General features: G+C 44.1%; 1 protein-coding gene and 1 long non-coding RNA gene across 2 annotated transcripts in view; both read right to left on the bottom strand.

The window, feature by feature from the left end:
* The window catches only part of LOC115395731 (UDP-glucuronosyltransferase 2C1-like), a 34,547-nt gene that overhangs the window by 1,369 nt on the left and 16,744 nt on the right, over nt 1-16,434 (bottom strand). The window lies entirely within an intron of this gene.
* On the bottom strand, nt 1,833-6,582 carry LOC115395396 (uncharacterized). Its single transcript, XR_003932271.1, has 3 exons — nt 6,518-6,582; nt 2,216-2,283; nt 1,833-1,946 (listed from the first exon to the last, which is right to left on the bottom strand). It is a non-coding gene; the product is annotated as an uncharacterized LOC115395396 (long non-coding RNA).

Here is a 16,434-nt window from a genome sequence, read left to right as displayed (position 1 = left end):
GTTTTTCGCTCACCTTTCACAGTTAAAGCTTCTGATCTGCCGGTTGACATCCAGCTAGAAATAATTGATTTGCAATGTGATGCTGATTTGAAAGACAAATTTGGCTCTGTAAGTCTGGTCAAATTTTATCATTATCTACTACCAGGGTACCCCAAATTAACAGCCCTGGCTGCTAAAATTTAGTGCAAGTTTGGGACAACCTGCCTTTGTGAACACATTTTTAAATGACATTCTGAAAGTGACAGCTAGTCAGGACACGACACCTGGCGTTGATGGCACTTGTACAGGCGAACAGATGCCAAGTTTCAGGAACAAAAACCAGTCCAGACTAGACTAACCCCTTTAAAATGCTGCCTTAAATACTGTTTGCATTGATACTGTTTGCATTGAAAGAATACAGCTCTGTGAAGATGAAACCTTACTGTGGTGGTTAAAAAAATGTGCAATTTAATGTTAGTCAGCAGCTTCACTACAAAAGAATATGGTGGAATTCTAAGTGTTCATGCAACTCCATCAATTTTCAGTATGTATTGTATGTGTCTGTATGTATCATCCCAGCAGGCACTTGATGTTGATGTAACGTTGGAACAATGTTGTACTCCAACGTTAGATTACCATTGGATTATGATGCGCAAATGAAAGTTAGGTTTACGTTAAAGGTCCATTAAGGAGTTTTACAACCTTAAAAATACTTATTTTCCACCATAAATATGTTACACATTTTTAATGATGTGTACAATGTGCCCTGACATATTCATTACAAGTACCTCTAGCAGCGCTAAATTGTCACTTGAAAGTTGCAGTGCCGGTCCGGCACCAGCATTTTTTTGGGGAGAATTTGAAAGGAATGACGTAATGCGCGCTCCGGCTCGTTAGGTTTCATTATGTCCGCCTCTCTCTGCTATCTCTGCCAGATGCTTAGTGAGCAACAACTGAGCAGGATCTTCCAGAAAGTAAGAAAAGACCAGCTTCTAGCACTGCCACAGCTCCAGCACAGACTCCACCAGGTAAAAGAAACTTAAATCTTACTTGAGTGCTTCTAAACGAGCGAAGACGGAGTCCCCCTCTTCCGTGCACGGGAGCCACAGGGACGAGTTTTTACTAAGCTGCGTTACGCCCAAGGCCTGCAGGGGGCGCTGTTTCGCATAAAACGTGCAAACTCCTTAATGCACCTTTAAATCCTTACGTAGCTTTGACGTCAACTTCCAACGTTAAATAGACATTGAATATTTGTTGGACTTCCAACGTTGGATTACCATTGGATTATGATGCAAATATGAAAGTTGGATTTACGTTAAAACCTAACATAGGCTTGAAGTCAACTTTCAACGTTAAATAGACATTGGATTTTGAATGTAGGTTTGACGACATCCTCCAATGTTAAATAGACATTGGATTTTGAACGTAGGCTTGACGACATCCTCCAACATTAAATAGACATTGTATTCTGAATGTAGGCTTTTTGAATGATGGGTTCACGTCAAAATCCAATGTCGGGATAACATTAACCTCCAACACTGAACAGACACTTAAAGGTATAATGGACGATTTTCTCGGAAAAGTCGAAGCCAAATGTCTGTTACTCGCTTTTTGAAAAGCGTGCATGCGCCAGACCATCCTACCGGCTCTGCTGCTCCTACGAGCACGCTTGACGGCATTACACAAGCATTTCTCCAGCGTGATTGACATGTTAGAGGACCAATAGTTGAGACTCGCATCACGCCATTCATTGGTTAAAACATCGTCTATTATACCTTTAAGTCAAGGGGAAAAAAAAGCTTGAGCACACAAAAATGTAGGTCACAAATTTACTCTTTAGAATTCTTTTAACAGTGCAAATAATGACTATAAACTGTGCATACAAAACAGCATTATATAAAGCTAGCTTCTTTATAGGTCCCCTTCCACATAAGTTGAACTCCGCCTGGACTTCTTGCGTCATCAACCTGTGGGAATAAGGATACAATTATACATTAACTTAGCAATTATCTAGTGTTCCAGGGCAAATCATGGATTTTTAAAATGTATCTGGTCGCCAAATCTATGCAAGGCTTGATTTACCTTATCTTCACAATTTCACATGTGCACAAGTAACTGTGGTGGGGTGGCGAGTGCCTGGTGGCTACAGCTTGTGTAGGCGGGGCCTATGGTCTGATTCTACAGAAAGTGTACAGCTGAACTAACGGCTTGCTACACATGCATCGCTTAAACTTACTTGTCCATGACCTATTTGACATTGGTTTCCATACTCGTTCCTCTGTCTACCATTGCCAAGCGTTGAATCTGAAATTGGAGAAAATCGGTGTTAAACAAGGTTAGTGTTCAGTATATCCCCATGACTGTGTTACAAGATGATTCAAACAGTACACATGTTGTAGTCTTTTTTTTTTTTTTTTTTTTTCCCCTTGTCCTGTTCGGTAGCTGGGGCGTGCAATATTGTATGATTGTAGCCTTTTACTATCCGAACAGATTTTAATATTAGCAGCAGGATGAGACTGAGTCTCCTCCTGCTGCTGCCTTTATTTAAAGCTGGCATCCGGCATGGCTACCGGACAGGACCGGGACGGAAACGCTCAGAGAGCAGGGACAGAAAGAGAGAAAGATAAAGAGAGGGAGAACGGAAGGGGGGGGGGGGGGGGGGGCACAACCTATGTACAAAGTCACAATACAAAACAGTGTTGTCGACGCACCACACGCAACCTAGAACAATCCCAAACCCCCAATCTAGACAACACCAAAACAGAGCCGACAACCAACACAGAAAATTACAGAACCATACATACATTTTTTTTTTTCCCCCCTTTTTTTCCAAACCATATTAGTGAACAGACCAGGCCACAAAAATAAAAGGAGGTGTAGGGGAGGAGGGAAATGCAAGGACACCACAAACCGTATTTTTTTTTTTTTTTTTTTTTGAATATAGCTAGTCGTAACTAGTAGTAAACTAGGGGCGTGCATCAAGAGAGGTCTGCTACAGATCACCATTAGTCTAACCACCACAAGAAGACAAGGTAACCCAGTATGTAAAGAGTGATTAAAGATCAACGTGATCATGTGAATATGATGGTGACAGTGATGGTGATAGTGATCATGCATATATGACCTCTGACCTCTGAGAAGGCCAGAAGCAGGCCAGAGAGGCCCTCAGAGCCCAGACAGCCGGCGGACATCACAGAGCCCGGATCCAAGCCGCCCCCCCAGGCAGACGCCCACGCTCCAGTCCAGAAACGGGGCAGAGGAAAGCCCCGGCCGGGGACCCCGGCAGTCCCGGGGCCCGGGCCCCGCGGAGCCATGACCGGCAGGAGCCGGTCCACCCCGGGCGCCGGACGCCCGGGGCGGGCAGGGCCGAGAGCCCAAGGCCCAAGAGCCCAGGAGCCAACCCCCCACCCAGGCGAAGGGCTATGACCCACCCGGGAGAACCAGCCCACACGGGCGGCTACCCACCCCGGGCCAGTACACCCCCCAGCGCTCCGGCCACGCACCCCGAGATCCAGGGCATCACCCCCCCCACCCCCCCCCCCCACACCCCACTCCACCCCCCCCCCCCCCCCACCCCACCCCACCCCACCCCACCCCCCACCCCACGACCCCCACCCGGAACCCACCCCCCCGCCCGTCCCCCGCCCGGCCCACCCCTCCCACCCCCTGTCCTCTCCCGCCTCACTCCCCCCCGCCCCAACCCAACACTCATACCCACTCACTCATACTGACACACACACATGCACACACGCACACACACAACCACTCATCCCTAAACCAAACGCACACACACACACACTCACATTCCAACACACTCACACCCTCTCACGCACACGCACACGCTAACAAGCACGCGCACGCACACGCACATACACACACACACACACACACACACACACACACAGACACACAGACACACACACACACACACACACAGTCCATCCTACCCCAAACACACTCACATTCCCGCGTCATCCAACTGTCACATCCTGTGGGAGACACCCCCGGAAGGCAAGGGAACACCGAACCCCACATCCAGAACCCCCCGCCACCCACAACTGCCGCCCCCACCCCCCCACCCCCCCGCCGCAGACAGGTATGCACCCCCCTGAGCCAGCAGCCCCCCAAACCACAGCCGCTCCAAACCCCCGGCCTGTGGGGAAAACAACAGCCCCCCCCGCCCCACCCCCCACCAGAAGGAACCTGGAAACGGGGGCGCAGAAGACCCCATTGCCCTCCCTCCCCCCCCTCCGTCTCTTGGGTGTTGATGGGAGTATATGTTGTTTGCGATTAAAATTTGAGGGTCAGTAACCACACCGTGCCGCGAGTGAGGCCAAACGAGCAGTCTCATCCACCTGAACAGCCCCACCCCCGACACAGCGCGCCAAGACCCCCCGATGTGTGTGTTTGTATGTATTTGGTCGTGTTAAATGACTAAGTGCAATTAAGACTGAGAGGCGAGCCACTGAAGGGTGCAGTGATTGGGGCCACTTAGATGGCCCCCTCCACCACACCCAACTTGATAAGCCCGCCTCCCAAAGCCCTACGTGTGTGTGCATGAGAGCGGGGGGGGAGAGGGGGGTCCGGGGATGCCGCAGCACCCCCGTCACCCAGGAGCCCCCCGATGAAGGACAGGGCCAGGAGCGCCACCCCCCCCCCCCCCCCCCCCAGGACCAGGGCAGACAGCGACCATGGCCAGAGAACCACCGACCCAAGAAGCACACACCCATCATGCATCAGGAGGAGTGAAGGTGAGGACAGACAGGGGGCAGCAGAAGGACCCAGACCCAGGGCCCACCGACCCCAGGCCCACCGGGGCCACCCCCCACAGGACACCGCACTCTCTCATACATAGCTCCAGTCGCCCACACATATACACACACGTACAGACATACATACATACTTACAGATACACACCCTCACACACATACATACCCCGCTCACAGATACATACCCACACACACATACATACATAGTCATACACAAACATATCCAGATACACACCCACACACTCACATACACCTACATAAATACCCACACATACAAAAACATATATACATACTCACACATACACACCCACACACATATACACATACACGTACACGCACCTTCCCCAACCCCCACAGCCCACCACCCCCCTATCTACACCCCCATCCACCCCACCCTGTCCCCCACCACACACCCACCTCCCCCGCCACCCCCCACCCATCCACCCCACCCCCCTGTCCCCCACCACCACAACCACCCACCCCGATGCCCTGGATTCCGGGGCAGCAACCAGACACCAGGGCGTGCACCGACCCAGGCCGCGGCAGCACGCCCGAGCCGACCGGCCCCCCCCAGCCAGGTCGACCCCCTCACCCTCACGGAAGGAGAGAGCCCCCAGGCACCAGGGCCCAGGGCCCCCAGCCACACCCGCCCCAGGACACCCCGGCCGCCCGGACATGAACCGGCACCCGCCGACCCCGGCCCCCCGGGGCCCCCGCCCCACCGCCGCCAGACAGCCCCAACAACCGGCGGCCCCCCCACCCCCAATCCAAACCAAACACGAAGACAGCCCCCAGCGAAGCTGCCCAGATCCCGACCCCAAGACAGTGCCAACCACCTGCAGCCATCAGGCCCCCCCACCAACAACCGACCCTCAAAGTGGAGAGGCCCTCATCTTCCCCTTACATTAAGTGATGGAGCTGATCACAGGGGACCAGAGGGAACCAGATTCAGCTGATTGATCCTCTGAACAGACAGACATCGTCTCCAAGCTGATATGATCTAATAGAAGATTCTTAAACTGCCCGTTACTCAGATTATTTCTGGATTTCCAATTTACAAGGATAGTTTTCTTTGCGATGCACAAGATGGTGAGAACCATGTAGACAGAGTTTATCGACATGTTAATTTCACCCAGATCACCTAAAAGGCACAGTGTGGGAGTTGCAGGGATATTGCATGTGAACCATGTTGACAGGTCTTCACACACCTGAAGCCAGAACCTCTGCACTGGTGTGCAGGACCACAAGGCATGGAGGTAGCTGTCAGTCATGTTATCATTGCAATGTGAACAGATATCAGATTGTGATAGACCCATCTGGAACATCCTTCGTCCTGTGTAATGAATTCTATGCAGAATTTTGAATTGTATTAGTTGTATATTTGAATTCTTTGTCATTTTGAAAGTATTTAAACATATTTGTGACCACGCATTTTGGTCAAAGTTGTTAGATAAGTCAGCCTCCCATTTTAAGGTCGGAAGGAAGATTTCATGTTGTAGTCTTAACATTGCCAGTAGAATTGGGCACCGAACCGCGGTGCTTTGTTGGCACCAACCGAATGATTTCAGTCCACCTATGACCAAACACTATTTATAAATGCGGTGCTTATCTTCAGTACTTAAAAAAAAAAAAAAAAGGAAAAAATACACCACCACAAAATTACATCAATCCCATCCTTAGTGCACATGCAATCAGTGAGGAATGCTCAGAGGAATGCATTATTATATTATTCTCACTGCACAAGACTTCACAACAGATATGAAACCTACCAGTTTTTGTCTTTCCTCCACCGAGTTCAGCGACTCGTCAAGACTTTTAAGTTCTTCAACTGTTGCAGCCTTGTCAGGAAGAGCTGTGTCCTGCAGCTGTGCTTGAATGACCTTCAGCTCCTTCAACATGTCTCGGATCTCCACAAGCATCTGCATAACTTTTCTGTGAAATCCTAAAGCAATGAAACAAATGACAATTGTAATTAATCAGAGCACAACCTTACCAACTCAGCACTTGCCCCCATTAGTTTTATTTGTTCCACTTTACTGCAGTAAAACTCACTGGAGGGGTGTACCCTGGTCCAATTTAGAACGCGTACAATTTTGGGGTGGATCCGACTCATCGGGCAGTTCCACTGGCCATCCAAACTCGACCTTCCATTGACTTCCATTCATTTTTAGACCAGGATTATGCCTCATTTTCATACTTAAATTTGTTTGTCAATAGAAATTGTAATACATAAAATGTTTGTATACATATTTGCTTTCACCATGTTAAGTTTCATTATGGTGGGAGTAAAGGAAAAAAAATAACCCTATTAGGGTGCCTGGCCTCAACATAGGCAATTTTTGATTTTTTGCCAATAATTCTATTCTTGTTTGAGATTTTTTGGGCAGCCCTTCTAGGATGTCTTAGGGCACATGTGTCAAACTCAAGGCCCACACTTTACATGTGGCCCGCGGACACCTAATTCAACAACTGTTAATATATTGACAGCCATGGATTTACTTCTTTCTAATGCTGATGTAACCCGCTAGTCAGGTACAAGCGAGACCAACAGGCAAGTGGGCCAATGTTCCGGGTTCGAAGGAGGCAGGAGATACAGGAGGATCCATGAAATATCAATTAATAGTTGGAGTCGGAGATGAAGTTTTTACACAACAAACTGTATTCAAAAACCATCACATAATAGCATTAAAGGAAACTTATCAGCCGGCAACTGTAATGAAAACAAAACAATTTCAACCAATAATCACCACAAAGGTGGAAAATCTGCACAAATGTGCTCAAGTTCAAAAGTTCAAATCCTGGTTCCTTGACAGGAAAAGAGATCGTGAGATCGAGTTCAGCGAAGTTCAATAAAGTTCAGTCAAGTTCCTTGGGGTCGTGTTGTCAATTGTCTCTCCATCCAGTTCAGTAGTATTGGTTTTGTTGGTCAACGGTGTTAGTCAAAGTCTAGTCTGTGTTGGGGTTTGAAAGTCACCGGTTCGAGGGTCCTACCGGCATGGCAGTGATAAAGGTGAGGAAATGGGTTGTTCCTCCACCGGGGTATCAGGATCAGGTTCTGGTTCTGGGACAGCTTGTCACCTCTTTGGTCAAGGAGGAATCCATGTTCAATCCAGGGGTTCAGCGTACCAGTGGTTATCAACCAAGGGAACAAAAGAAAACCCAGCCTGCATGACAATAAAAACCTTATTGTACACAGGATGTCACAGATCATATGGCCATTTGTGTTACTCAAATTTCTGCATGCTACTTAGTAAAAAACACAGTAACAATCATTTCTATTCACTCCTTTCAAGACTTACTTGTCTTTATGAACCAATATATCAACTCAAACAGAATATTTTTTTAACCTATGAATTGATGATGGGTTCAGTTTCTTTTAAACCATGAGTTATGATTACAAATTTTTACCATGAAACCCATTGTTTGTATTTCAAATCATGAACTAGAATATTTTTCTAGCACAACCTCTAACAAATTAACTTTTTATAGTTATTGCAACTTTTTTGCACACAGAAACATTATAAACCCATATTTTACAAACAAACTGGCAAAATCTCTTCACAAAACAATCAAACCAGTTAATTCAAATCAATACTCAAAAAAATTGCACTGGTGATTTTGCAAAACACAACTGAATTAAGCTACAGCTCACATCAGAGATCCCAAAATATAATCAAACCACAATAAAATGTCTTTTAAAATTAAATAAATCTATCAACTGTATCCTAGCAGTAACTGTAGTTTCAGCAGATGAACCAAGATGACAGGAAAAAAAAAAACACACGCTGCTAGCCCGCCATCAGCAGGGCACAGCAGCTAGCTTGATCAGACAAGTGTGCTCATTAGCTGAGCTGAAAATATCACTCACCAAGAATTTCGGAGAGTTTTAGCATCACTTCCTGGGCGCTTCCTCACTTCCAAGCGCGTTCATTGATGGCTCAAAGCTTTTCCAGCCCTTCATTCGTCCTTAAAGTAATGATTTTTCTCAGTTCGCCTCCTCCTGTGTCTCTCCTCTCTGCTCGTCCGGATCAACTGCGCTGCTACCAGATGGGGTGGGAACTCGCTTCCCTCCAAACAATAGAATTTCAGTATTTCTACATAGCAACTAATGAAATGAATTAAGTCTCACAGACATCGTGAACAACCAATTAGTTTCTTTTTTTTCTTCACAGTGTCTGAGAATAAATGAATAAAAAAAATAAAAACCACAATATAAACGAAAATAAATTAAAACACATTTATAAAATATACACACAGTATGAAGCTTAGTTCTACTGGGCTACACTGACCAACAGAGATCGTAAGCCTCTGAGAGATGAGTTCTGCAACCTGATGAAAGTCTCAGACTTTTCACTCATGGTTACTGTGACAGATCGGCATTAGTATGAAAATAATCACTTGTAAAAATGGCCAACATAACAGCAAATTTTACTCTGGCTCTCTTCACTGCTGGGCATGATGGGTAATGTGGAGCCATCTGAGAATAGCTGCACTGTCAAAGCGACCGCGGCCATGAAGCTGTGATATTCTGCTGTGATGGAGATCCTCTCTCACCGTTTATAGTGGATAGCATGAGGACGTTGTAAGTTTTTTTTTTTTCCCTAAATTACATCCTATAACCAGCAGGACCTGCTTCAGACACTTTCGGACGTTAATTCACCAAAGAGCCGAGGAGGGCTGACTGTCACTGACTTTTTTTTTGGGACGATCTTTGGACATAATTACTCACTCCAGTCACAGAGTCTCCCTCAAGACAATAAGATGGTAAAACCACATTTAATAGCATTGTGGAATAGAATGTGATAAAGAGATTATGAGGGAAAGTTTGTTGAATCAGGTCACATGATCACAGCAGGTAAACAGCAGACCTGCAGTTCTCACACCTGAGACACATGCGCTCTACCGTGGGACAATTATGCACCAAACATCTCCTTCCACTGCTTTGCTGAAGATGTCCAGTTATATCTCCCTATGAAGAACTCCTTTGCTACTACAACCTGTTCAGAGAGCGACAGTCAGCTGACCAACGGTGCTCAGTGTTGCCAAAGGCCAGGCAAAAGACCAGGGGAGACATAGCCTTTGCGGTCGCAGCCCCCAAACTCGAGAACACACTCCCACCTCACATCAGAGCAGCCGAGACCCTGGAGGTCCTTAAATCCCTCCTCAAGACCCACCTCTTCTCATTTGCTTTTAAATAAGTGTCCAGCCACCAGCCCAACCCATAGATAAGTTAGGCTTTTTCATTATTATTATATTTAATTGCCCTCTGTATATATATTTTATCAAGCTCTTTATGCACTGTTTTTATGTGAAGCACTTTGGTTTCAGCTGTTGCTGTCTGTAAATGTGCTATAGAAATAAATTTGACTTGACTTGACTTGATGTTAGAATTTAAAGCTAGGGTTGGCGATTTGAATGAGATACATTTTTTTGGTAACGCTTCCTTTTACAGTACGGTAATTACCATGTATTAACATGGTAATTGCAAGGTAAGTACCATGTAATAAGGAGAAGTTACTGTAAAGTTACCATGTAATTACAGGGTAACTATGTTGCTAATTACCTAGTACTTTTAGAGTAATTACCAAGCCAATTCCAGGCAAATACCAAGTAACTACCTGGTAGTAAGTATTAATTACTGGGTAATTATAATGTATATAGCAACTATGTCGGTAATTGCCAAGTACTTACTAAGTAATTGCTAAGTAATTACCATGTAATCAATGGGAAATGTAGACTTTTTACTAGGTATTACTAGGTACTGCTAGGTGTGTACGCTATGTATTTCCCTATTAGTCAAGTGTTTTTTACTACTTACCTGGTAACTTCTTAGTATTTCCCAGTAACTACAACATTTACCTGGTAATTACGGTTGAACTGTAGACTACTGCAAAAGGAAATGAGGCCTGTTTCCACACTATTACCTGGTAACTACTTATTCGTTACCCAGGAACTGCAAAAATACCTACCTGGAAATTACATAGTTATTAAAGTGGATTTGTACTGTAAAAGGAAGTGAGGTCTGTTTCCATGTTATTACATGGTAATTACTCATTTATTACCCAGTAAATAGAAACATATTTACCTGGAAATTACATAGTTATTAAAGTGGATTTGTACTGTAAAAGAAAGTGAGGTCTGTTTCCATGTTATTACCTGGTAATTACTCAGTATTTAGCCCGTTACTCAGAAACTTTCACATTACCCCACACACTTGCACCAAAAATGCAGCAAACCCCATCAGTGTCTGATACAGTCTCTGAACAGCACACTGTATCTGTCAGGAGATCAGAGTTTCCATCAAAAACCACCATCACCAGCCATCACATTACATGAAGATGAACGCATTATTATTACACTTCCTCACTCCAAACACCTCACTGTGACAGACATGCAAAAACAAGAGAGCTGCCAAAGATAAACATTTTAATCAAATGGAGTTCAACTTCTTATAAAACAATTTACAAAACAGTGCACATTTTTAGCAGTCAGGCACCTTTTTTTTTTTTTTTAAGAAACAGAACAGATTTCTTTTGCAAAAAACAAAATACAGAAAACAGTGATAAACAATTACTATAAATCAACATTAATAAGTACACTGCTCCAGTCTTGTGAATTCACATCATGTGTTTTCTGCAAAACAGTCTACAGGAACCCTTGATCTCCATCATCCCGAATACCCCGGACCGCCGTCGCCAGGTGTTGTCACGTCGCCCACATCCAGACTTGTTCCTCCCTCGGCGTGATGAAAACGAGGACAGCACAACTGTTCCTTCTTAATGCTCAGGGTTTATTCACTTTAACACCCAAACCCCAAACGTGAGAGCTGAAAACATACAAATATACATATTAATAAACAGAAACTTACACAAACTTACTCACCCTTCTGTCAGTCTCTCTGAAGCGTTGCTCTCGGGACCACGGAAAGCTTTTCTCATCGTGTTAGCATCTGTAGGCGTTTTTTCTGTGCTCTCCAATGAGAACGAGGCTCTGCTCCACCAGATCTCCTGGCGGCTTGGCAGTTGTTTGATGACTCTGCTGCGTTGATCACCATCAGTTTAAAGTTGGTATCATAAATTCGCCTCTGCTGTTTGCTCAGTTGTCCAGCATTCGAGCCCCTTTGTTCCAGATGATCCGCCATTTTTCATCAGGTCATTTGATCTCATTTCATTGCTCCACTCGCTCTCAGGTCAGTGATACTTTGGCTCCATCTAGCGGCGCGGATGCGTATTGACCATCTACCGTAAGTCCGCGATTATAACACGACCCCACTTTTGAGGATGCAATTTCTGGGAAAAAACATCGTCTTATATTCGGGCCAATACGGTACATGGTACTTACCTTGCAATTACCATATTAATACATGGTAATTACCGTACTGTAAAAGGAAGCGTTAACATTTTTTTCAATACTGGTTAAAATGATCTTTATGACCCGATGGGAAGCAATTCATAGCTTGTGTTTAAAGTAGTTTGGAACATATCCGCTATCTACAGCAGGAGTAAAACGGGAAAAACAGCAACCAATAGTCTTGAGGGGACACCTTTTTTTAAACCAATCAAATCCCTTCGCCGTTCGACCTGCCCCCTGCGCGTACATGTACATGTGCACTGATCCTGGTTCAGTGCGCGCATAGAAGGACGGAGCGTCATTGCAGAATGGCGGAGACGAATGTTTGGGGGTTTACTTACCGTTGAGTGCGCCATAACTTGCCGTAGTGCAAATAAAGAAAAACGAAGAAATGAAGCACTGAGGACAGGTTACGCCAGGAACGCACTGAACGCGGAAGTGCCGCGCGCACCGCACGCGCCGCGAACGTCTCCGCGTCTCCATGTCTCCGTGTCTCCACTCCCAACGGGAGCTCCTCCAATGGGGTGGGAGCTGGGCGGAGCTAGCTTGGCGGAGCCTTGGGGAGATGCTACATGCTAACGCTAGTTTTCCAAGATCGTCAACCCGAGCTTTAATGTTATTTCGACGTTGTCATTATGTAATGTTCAGAGGATGTTGGAATTTGGTTATATACCCTACGGCTGAATGTCAGCATTCTATGTCAATTTGACCTTGGCATTTGACATTGACCAGACGTTGGATGTTGGTTACTTGCCAACACAACTTGAAACCAACTAAAGTACAACGTTGTGTATACATTTGAATTTAACATTGTTTGGATGTTGTCAATATAATGTTTAGAAGACGTTGGGCTTTGGTTGTAAACCCAACAACTGAACATCGTTGTTCAACGTCAATTTGACGTTAGCCTTTGACGTTGACCAGACGTTGGATGTTGGTTACTTGCCAACACACATTGAAACCAACTAAAGTACAACGTTGGGTATACATTTGAATTTAACATTGTTTGTATGTTGTCAATATAATGTTTAGAAGACGTTGGGCTTTGGTTGTAAACCCAACAACTGAACATCGTTGTTCAACGTCAATTTGACGTTAGCCTTTGACGTTGACCAGACGTTGGATGTTGGTTACTTGCCAACACACCTTGAAACCAACTAAAGTACAACGTTGGGTATACATTTGAATTTAACATTGTTTGGATGTTGTCAATATAATGTTTAGAAGACGTTGGGTTTTGGTTGTAAACCCAACAACTGAACATCGTTGTTCAACGTCAATTTGACGTTAGCCTTTGACGTTGACCAGACGTTGGATGTTGGTTACTTGCCAACACAACTTGAAACCAACTAAAGTACAACGTTGGGTATACATTTGAATTTAACATTGTTTGGATGTTGTCAATATAATGTTTAGAAGACGTTGGACTTTGGTTGTAAACCCAACAACTGAACATCGTTGTTCAACGTCAATTTGACGTTAGCCTTTGACGTTGACCAGACATTGGATGTTGGTTACTTGCCAACACAACTTGAAACCAACTAAAGTACAATGTTTGGTATACATTTGAATTTAACATTGTTTGGATGTTGTCAATATAATGTTTAGAAGACGTTGGGCTTTGGTTGTAAACCCAACAAGTGAACATCGTTGTTCAACGTCAATTTGACGTTAGCCTTTGACGTTGACCAGACGTTGGATGTTGGTTACTTGCCAACACAACTTGAAACCAACTGAAGTACAACGTTGGGTATACATTTGAATTTAACATTGTTTGGATGTTGTCAATATAATGTTTAGAAGACGTTGGGTTTGGTTGTAAACCCAACAACTGAACATCGTTGTTTAACGTCAAGTTGACGTCGGCCTTTGACGTTGACCAGACGTTGGATGTTGGTTACTTGCCAACACAACTTGAAACCAACTAAAGTACAACGTTGGGTATACATTTGAATTTAACATTGTTTGGATGTTGTCAATATAATGTTTAGAAGACGTTGGGCTTTGGTTGTAAACCCAACAAGTGAACATCGTTGTTCAATGTCAATTTGACGTTAGCCTTTGACGTTGACGAGACGTTGGATGTTGGTTACTTGCCAACACAACTTGAAACCAACTAAAGTACAACGTTGGGTATACATTTGAATTTGACATTGTTTGGATGTTGTCAATATAACGTTTAGAAGACGCTAGGCTTTGGTTGTAAACCCAACAACTGAATGTCGGTATTCTACGTCAATTTGACGTAAGCCTTTGACGTTGACCAGATGTTGGATGTTGGTTACTTGCCAACACAACTTGAAACCAATTAAAGGACAACGTGAGATTGACGTTGGAATTTGACATTGTTTGGATGTTGTCAGTATAACGTTTAGAAGACGTTGGGCTTTGGTTGTAAACCCAACAACTGAACATCGTTGTTTAACGTCAAGTTGACGTCGGCCTTTGACGTTGACCAGACGTTGGATGTTGGTTACTTGCCAACACAACTTGAAACCAGCTAAAGTACAACGTTGGGTTGACGTTGGAATTTAACATTGTTTGGATGTTGTCAATATAACGTTTAGAAGACGCTAGGCTTTGGTTGTAAACCCAACAACTGAATGTCGGTATTCTACGTCAATTTGACGTAAGCCTTTGACGTTGACCAGATGTTGGATGTTGGTTACTTGCCAACACAACTTGAAACCAACTAAAGGGCAACGTGAGATTGACGTTGGAATTTGACATTGTTTGGATGTTGTCAGTATAACGTTTAGAAGACGTTGGGCTTTGGTTGTAAACCCAACAACTGAACATCGTTGTTTAACGTCAAGTTGACGTCGGCCTTTGACGTTGACCAGACGTTGGATGTTGGTTACTTGCCAACACAACTTGAAACCAGCTAAAGTACAACGTTGGGTTGACGTTGGAATTTAACATTGTTTGGATGTTGTCAATATAACGTTTAGAAGACGCTAGGCTTTGGTTGTAAACCCAACAACTGAATGTCGGTATTCTACGTCAATTTGACGTAAGCCTTTGACGTTGACCAGATGTTGGATGTTGGTTACTTGCCAACACAACTTGAAACCAACTAAAGGGCAACGTGAGATTGACGTTGGAATTTGACATTGTTTGGATGTTGTCAGTATAACGTTTAGAAGACGTTGGGCTTTGGTTGTAAACCCAACAACTGAACATCGTTGTTTAACGTCAAGTTGACGTCGGCCTTTGACGTTGACCAGACGTTGGATGTTGGTTACTTGCCAACACAACTTGAAACCAGCTAAAGTACAACGTTGGGTTGACGTTGGAATTTAACATTGTTTGGATGTTGTCAATATAACGTTTAGAAGACGTTGGGCTTTGGTTGTAAACCCAACTACTGAACATCGCTGTTCAACGTCAATTTGACGTTAGCCTTTGACGTTGACCAGACGTTGGATGTTGGTTACTTGCCAACACAACTTGAAACCAACTGAAGTACAACGTTGGGTTGACGTTTGAATTTGACATTATTTGGATGTTGTCAATGTAACGTTTAGAAGACGTTGGGCTTTGGTTGTAACCCAACAACTGAACGTCAGTATTCTACGTCAATTTGACGTTGGCCTTCGACGTTGACCAGACGTTGGATGTTGGTTACTTGCCAACACAACTTGAAACCAGCTAAAGTACAACGTTGGGTTGACGTTGGAATTTAACATTGTTTGGATGTTGTCAATATAACGTTTAGAAGACGTTGGGCTTTGGTAATATACCTGACGTCAATGTAACGTTAGCACTCAACGTTGAGCAGACGTTTGATGTTGGTTACTAGCTAACGCAACTTGAAACCAACTAAATGACAACGCCAGATTGACGTTAAAATTTCTACATTTAACTGACGAAAGCTTTAGATGTTGAATCAACGTTGGCTTTTGGTTGTCCAACGTTGCAACCCATATCCAACCAAAAACCAACGTTAATACAACGTAGTGTGTCTGCTGGGATGTATGAAGTTTACACATTTACAGGACAGGTGAATACTTTCTTCTTTACACATTTAATAGCACTCTCCTTATTTTTTTAAGGTGTAGGCAGGGATTCAATTTTATATGTTTAAATAGGTTTAAATATTCATTTCTTTATAAGTGTCATTTAATCTTAAAGTGCATTACTATATTTTTCAAGACCAATTACTTGTTAAAGTTTTGCGCCATTGTACAATCAGTGGGATCAGTTGCAATGCATATATGTGAATGATAAAAGTAAATTGCACATTTGTCGGAGGAAATATGAGGTGTTTCGTGAAATGTTTTGTAAAAGGATTGTTCATTAAATTTCAAGATATTTCAAATGTTCTCGTCCTTCT

Source organism: Salarias fasciatus, chromosome 10 (assembly GCF_902148845.1).
Source record: "Salarias fasciatus chromosome 10, fSalaFa1.1, whole genome shotgun sequence".
In the NCBI taxonomy this organism is placed as follows: domain Eukaryota; kingdom Metazoa; phylum Chordata; class Actinopteri; order Blenniiformes; family Blenniidae; genus Salarias; species Salarias fasciatus.
The sequence above is the reverse complement of the archived record's forward strand: the minus strand, read 5'-3'. Positions and strand labels throughout refer to the sequence as shown.